This window comes from Phascolarctos cinereus, unplaced genomic scaffold (assembly GCF_003287225.1).
Source record: "Phascolarctos cinereus isolate Bilbo 61053 unplaced genomic scaffold, phaCin_HiC Scaffold_9;HRSCAF=440, whole genome shotgun sequence".
Taxonomy (NCBI): domain Eukaryota; kingdom Metazoa; phylum Chordata; class Mammalia; order Diprotodontia; family Phascolarctidae; genus Phascolarctos; species Phascolarctos cinereus.
Window position 1 is genome coordinate 67374461 of NW_027556402.1, and position 6980 is coordinate 67381440.

Here is a 6980-nt window from a genome sequence, read left to right on the forward strand (position 1 = left end):
TTAATCTCTAGCCTTCCTAGAGAGACAGTAAGCATTTATCAAGAACATTACTGTGCCCCGGCACTGTGCGAAGTGTTAGGCATAGAAATGTTTGTTCTTCGTTTTCAAAGAAAACCAGTAACATCACGGAGTGATGTCTTGACTCTTGCATGATTTGGATTTAAGTGAGGCAGAATTGCACAAAGTCGTCAGCCTTGTTCTCTCTTCCAGTCATCAAAGTCCAGTTTCAAGACAGAAGTCAAGACAACTGGCAATGCCCTGAGATGCAGTGGATGACCTTGGTGTCTTCAATGTCTGACCAAGCTCTGAGCTCTCCACAGCACCTGCTTCAGCCACGTTCATGGCCATTGGAACAAATTATTCTCATCTACTCACACCTTCACATGCTAGGAGTAGACACCCCCCATTCCCCCAATTCACCATCATCAGGTTTGAGGCCCATCAGGTAACCTTAACCTGGCCTGTCTGCTGAGACAGTTCACTGGGTGTGGCAACTGTGCATGCTATAGCTTCTTAGAGCCCCCCCTGAGAGTTGAGTGCTAGGTAGAAACCAGAGGTGGATGAACAGCCCTGAGGAGGTCTCAACAAGCCTTCACCCCAGAGGTGCTAGTCCTCTTTGAACACCCCAGCATACAGATATAAGCAAAAAGAAAGAGTCCCTGCCTTCAAGGAGCTGACACTGTAATGGGTGACTAAAAGGGAGATGAAGAGATGGGGCAGGGGCTGAGAAGTGCCCTGGTATGGGCATGATGCTGAAATCCAGAGTCAAACGAAGAAGGAAGCAAGGCCAGCCTGGGCCTGTCCCCATGAGGACCTCACCAGTAGGCCGCTGGCATGACAGAGGAGTGGTCTGGGATGAGTAGTCTGGGAGAAGGAGGAAGCATGGCTGGCCTGGGTCATGGCCTGGCCCAGAATGGTTTTACCTCACATACATCTCATCCCTGTTTTTTATCTTTTAAAAGTAGAAATTTTCTGTTTTGTGGTTAAATATCCTGTAGTTTGTAGCCAACAGGTATGTAAGGCTAAGAATTTTACAAAATGGTAAAGGAAATGTTATTTCTCTAAGTTGCTCATTTGTCTTATTTCTATTTTAAATGTACATTAGGATGATTTTTGAGAAACAAATATTTAAAGGGATAACTTGAATCAAATGGATTAACAGACCTAAAAATAATATCATTTAGGGAAATCTTTAAGATGGTGCTCATTTAATGAGGTTTTTAAAGTTTAAGAACTCACTCCCTTTTTGGCAATGTGGCATGTTAGACCTGTTCACACTATAGGTATGATAACCAACCCTAATGTATAATTCATTGGATTAAGGGGATACAGACAAAATGAAATGGTCCCTGCCCTCAAGGAGCTCATATTTTACTATGGAAAGGCAACATGTACACATAGGACTATATAAAAATGAATACAAAATGATTTGGAGAGAGGTTGCCTCCCAAAGTGATATTCCTCCCCATGTCACTCCTTTACTCAATAAATCTCACAGTCAAGTCAATAAACTTTCATTAAACACCTGCTGTGTGCCAGGCACTGCTAAGGATGCAAAGAAGGGCAAGAGATAGTCCCTGCCTTTAAGGAGCTCAGAATATAATGGGGAAAGACAACACAAAAAGAAGCTGAAAAGAGTGGAGGGGAGGGGGCATTTGGCACAGGAGCACGATAAAAACTAGTTGGGTAAGAAGTGATTAGATGACTGTCCTGGGCCCACTCCTGAAGTGGAACATCTGGGGGATGTCCACCCTCTGCCCTCTCCAGAAGTAGGGAGAGGCCTTAGGGGCAGCAGGTACCACAGGGTGTTTCAGGGTGGATGAGATCTCGCAGGAAGATGAATTTCTGGAGGCTTAGTGAAGTCCAGGAGAGCAGCCTGGTGGGGAATGATACAGCAGCAGCTCCCTACTGCCTGTAGGATAAACCTATAAATTCTATTGGACATCTGAAGCCCCTCACAACCTGGCTCCAGCCTGTCTTTCAGAATTACTCCTGTTATTGCTCCTTTTCACATACACTATGATCTTTCTGTTGCTCACAAGTGGCAGGCAATCTCCCATTTCTGTGCTCTTGTACAAGCTATTGCTTGTGTCCGGAATGCACTCTCTGCACTTGCCCCTCCCTAGCTTCCTTCATCTATCATTTCTTACATGACACTTTTCCTGATCCCACTTTAACCCTCAACCACATAGAGCCCACACCAAATTACCTACATGTATTTTGTGTATGTTATATATTCAGATGTCTCACCCAATACAAAGGAAGCTGCTGAAGGGCACGGATGTGTTCATTTTTGTCCTTCTGTCCTCAGCAAATAAGCACAGTGCCTGGCATATGCTTGTTGATTAATAAAATCATCTGACAGAATTTAAGATATTTAACCTAGAGGAGAGAAGACTGATAAATATTTGAAGCCCTGTCATTATGAAAGTGAATTAGATGTTTTTCACAAAGCCAGTGGGTAGAACTAAGAGCGATAAATAAGAATTGTAGAACCAGATATCGGCTTAATATATCATTAGAGCTGTACAAATGCGGTACAGGTCATGCCAAGAGTGGTGCCAATGACTCATTAATTGCTCAAGTGGAGGTTTAATGATCATTTATCAGAGACATGCCTTCTGGATGGCTTCTGAAGGCCCCCTCCACTTCTGAGATTCTTGTTCTGACTTCCTTCAACTGCTAAAAAATCTGTTCCTTACTTGTCTTCCCTTTTAAAGGAGATAGCACTGCTTTCCAAGGCCAGACCCTCTGTGCCACCATTCTCACTCTTCCTGCTTCCTCTGGGTCTTTGCTTCATCAACCACCTCCCCTTTCTTGCATCTTCAGTCTTTCCCTAGCAACTGGGTGCTCAGTTCTTTCCTATAAACATGAACAATGTTTCCTTGTACTGAAAAAGTAAAACCTATCCCTTAACTTTACCTGCTATTCCAGCAAACTGGATCTTAGTCTCTCCCTTTCACTGCCGTTTTTTTAAAGTCATTTTTCAGTTGTGTCCAGCTCTTTGTGACCCCATTTGGGTTTTTCTTGGTAAAGAGACTGGAGTAGTTTGCCATTTCCTTCTACAGCTCATTTTCAGATGAGGAAACCAGATTAAGTGACTTCCCCAGGATCATAAGCTAGTAAGTGTCTGAGGTCAGATTTGGACTCAGGAAGATGAGACTTTCTCCACTGTGCCATTTAGGTGCCCACAGATTTTTACATTTTCCAATGTATTATGAGCTGCACACATACTGAGAATGTTTGCCTAATGAAAACATGAGAAGAGAATTTTACAGGTGATTGTACACAGCTGTACCTCTCGAATAACTGGCAACCTTGCAACCTTCGATAATTTAATTGTGTTCTTACTTATATTTTCTCCATTTACTCTGTTTTAAGCAGTGATATAGGTCTGCTGTTGGTTGATTCTGTTGATTCATGTTTTTCAATATAGACTCCATATCACTTATTGTCTTCATAATTTCCTCCCAATTCCTTTTTCTTAGCAGCTTTTTAATTCTAGCTTTATTTCCTTTTTTTTTTTTTGCATTCTTCAAGCTCTTATTTGTTCTTTTGATTTTTCTGCTTAATTTCTTTGAATATGCTCTTTAGCCATTTGGAACAAATATTGAGATTGCATCTTTTCCCCCCCTTTATTTGCCCTTCTGATATTTTAGCTTATTCATTTGTTCTATATTTTTACTGTGTCAGCATTTTGCTTTGGTCATATCCTATTTTGATTGACTTTTATTTTCTTGTGGATGTTGAAGCTGTTTTTCCTCCCTTTGTTATTTTTGTCTGCTATTTTTTGAGGGGTGCCCCCAGAAGACTGGCTCCCTTAAATCTGTTTATCAACTTCACTGAAAACCCACTGCTAAACTCTTAGAAGGAGTAGCATGCATTCCTTTCCTCACTGCCAGCTCATTCCTTAATGCTTTACAAGATGGCTTCTATCTCCATCATTCCACTGAAAGCATTTTCTTGAAAGTCATTAGGGATCATCTGATCAGTGGATTATCAAATCCATTGGACTTTTCTGTTTTAGGCCTCTGACTTTTCTGAAGCATTTGATACTTTGACCACCCTCTTTCTTCCAGTGACTCTTGTGTCCCTTCCTTCTGGTTTTTCCTTCTTTGATTGTTTCACTTTCGTAACCTTTCCTGATAGAGGACAAGAATAAAAAAAGACTTATTAAGTAATGTTAAGGACATTTAAAAAGAAAAGTGAAAGAAAGGATAGCTGGCTGCCCTAGGTGATTGGAGTAATGTTAATGAATGATAAAAATCAGAACTACTAGACTATGATATTGGCTCCTTTTTTACCTTTAATGCATATAGTCCTCAAGCTGAGAAGGGTAGAACAAGCATGTTTAAAAGAAAACTGGAATAATTCCAAAAGACTCATGATGGAAAATGCTATCCACATCCAGAAAAAGAACTATGGAGTCTAAATGCAGATCGAAGCATATTATTTGCTCTCTCTTCTTTTGTTTCTCCTCATGGCTCCTCCCATTGGTTTTAATTCTTCTTTACAACTTGACTCATGTGAAAATGTGTTTTAATATGAATGTGTATGTAGAGCCTATATCAGATTGTCCACTGTCTTGGCATGGGGGGACAGGAGAGAGGAGGAGAAAATTTTGAACTCAAAATCTTACAGGAGTGAATATTGAAAATTAAAAATAAATTAATTAATTTAAAGAAAGAAAGAAAACTAGAGCCAAAGATTAGTGTGTATATAGTGAGAGGAATCAATAACCATAGAATCTCTGAGTCAAAAAGAGACCTCAGAAATCACTTATTCCAGCCCTTTCCTGAACTGAAATCCATTCATCACTGAGCAAAATGCAGAAGAAAACAGTGTTGGATTCAACACTGTTTCAAAGGTACTTGAGGATTGATTTTTAAGATATCTTGAAGAGGGGAAGATTTTAAAAGGATGGAAAAAGAGTACAGATGGTATTTTTTTAAAATGACAACCCAGAAAACAGCAGCATTGAATCCGTATGCCTACTTTCTCATTTCTATAAATTGCTTAGGATTATGAGCTGTGCACATGCTAAGAATATTTACCTAATGAAAACATGAGAAGAACAGAATTTTACAGGTGATTGTATACAACTGTACCTCTATCTTCACAGCCACACAATTGACTAAGAGATGACAAATAACTAGCAACCCTGCAACCTTGGTCATATCACTCTTCTTCCTATCTCAGTGCTCTCAACTTCTAACAGTTTTTACATGACTAGCCCACTTCCTTTTCTTTTATTTATTTATTTACATTTTTTTAAGGCCATTGGGGTTAAGTGACTTGCCCAGGGTCACACAGCTAGTCAGTGTTAAGCATCTGGTCTGAGGCTGGATTTGAACTCAGGTCCTCCTGACTTCAGGGCCAGTACTTTATCCACTGCGCCACCTTGCTGCCCCTCTACCTCCTTTTCTTATCATACCTATCACACATATATATATCACAATTTTCTTTTGTGTTTCTTATGCCATTGCTTTGCACATGGTGTGGACAGGTTCTGGGACCTGTGATTTCTTTGATATAGAGCAGTGGTATGGTGTCAGACTCAAATAGAAATGGGGCCCACTAAACCATACTTAAGGATTCCTGCAGACAGCTTATTGACTTAATTTTTAAATGTAATATTATCTATTGGAGAAGGAAATGGTAAACCACTCCAGTATCTTTGCCAAGAAAACTCCAGTCAGGTCACAAAGAGTTGGCCATGACTGAAAACAACTGAATGACAACAATAAAGTATTATTTATGTCCACTTTGCATCTACTGCCATGCCTAGTTTCAGCTCCATGGCTCCCAGGATAAGCTCATCACTTCGAAATTCACCACTATCCTGCTAACTCAAGCCTTGAGTGACCCTACCTTCCTTAACTTCCTCTTCCTTACAATTGGAGGGCTAGAGGGGTGGAGAACCAAATTCCTCCTAAGGCCTTCCTTTACAGAGGGTAGAAATTGGACTCTCAGCTCACTCCACTCTGCCTCTGCTGCCCTTCTTGGTTTCTGCTCCACAGAACAAGATGCCCCCAAACCAGGTCCCCTCTGGTGACTTATTTCCCATCCCCTTTCTTGACTCCATTTGTATATAGTTGCCCCCCCCTTAGACTCTTTGAGCTCAGGGACCGTCCTTTTTTTTTAATTTATACTTTTTTATTTATAGCAACTGAGGGTTGCTATAAATATTTTAGGACATATAGGTTCTCTTCCTTTTTCCCTAATTACCTTGGGAAACAGTGGTATTGCTGGGTCAAAAGGTGCACACAGTTTTATAACTCTTTGGGCATAATTCCAGATTGCTCTTCAAAATGGTTTGTATCAGTTCGCAGTTCTACCAACAGTGTATTAGTGTCCCAGTTTGTCCATATTCCTTCCAACATTTGTCATTTCCCCTTTCTATCACTTTAGCCAACGTGATAGGTGTGAGATAATATCTCAAAGTTGTTTTAATTTGTATTTCTCTAATCAATAATGATTTAGCGTATTTTTTCACATGACTACATATAGTTTTTATTTCTTCACCAAAAAACCTGTTTATATCCTTTGACCATGTATCAAATAGGGGATGACTCATATTCTTATAAATTTGACAAGATCAAACTATCAATAACTCAGTTTCTTCCTCTGAAAATTGTCTGTTAATATCCTTTGACTATTTATCAAGTAGGGAATAATTCTCATTATAAATTTGAATCAGTCTTTAAACATCCTGGAAGTGATATCTTTATCAAAGAAACTAGCTGCAAAGATTCTTTTTCCCCCAGCAACTGTTTCCTTTTCATAAGATGAGGGGAATACTGTGGGAAGGGAATACTAATAAATGAGGGGAGTACTATGGACACAGTTTACTACATGTTAACAAAGCTTTTTGTTTTTTGTTTTTAATAAGGTATCACACACTATGCTCATGGGAAGGGAGAAGAGAAAAGCATTTGTATACCATACCAGGTACCAGGCCCTAACACATAGTGCTAAGC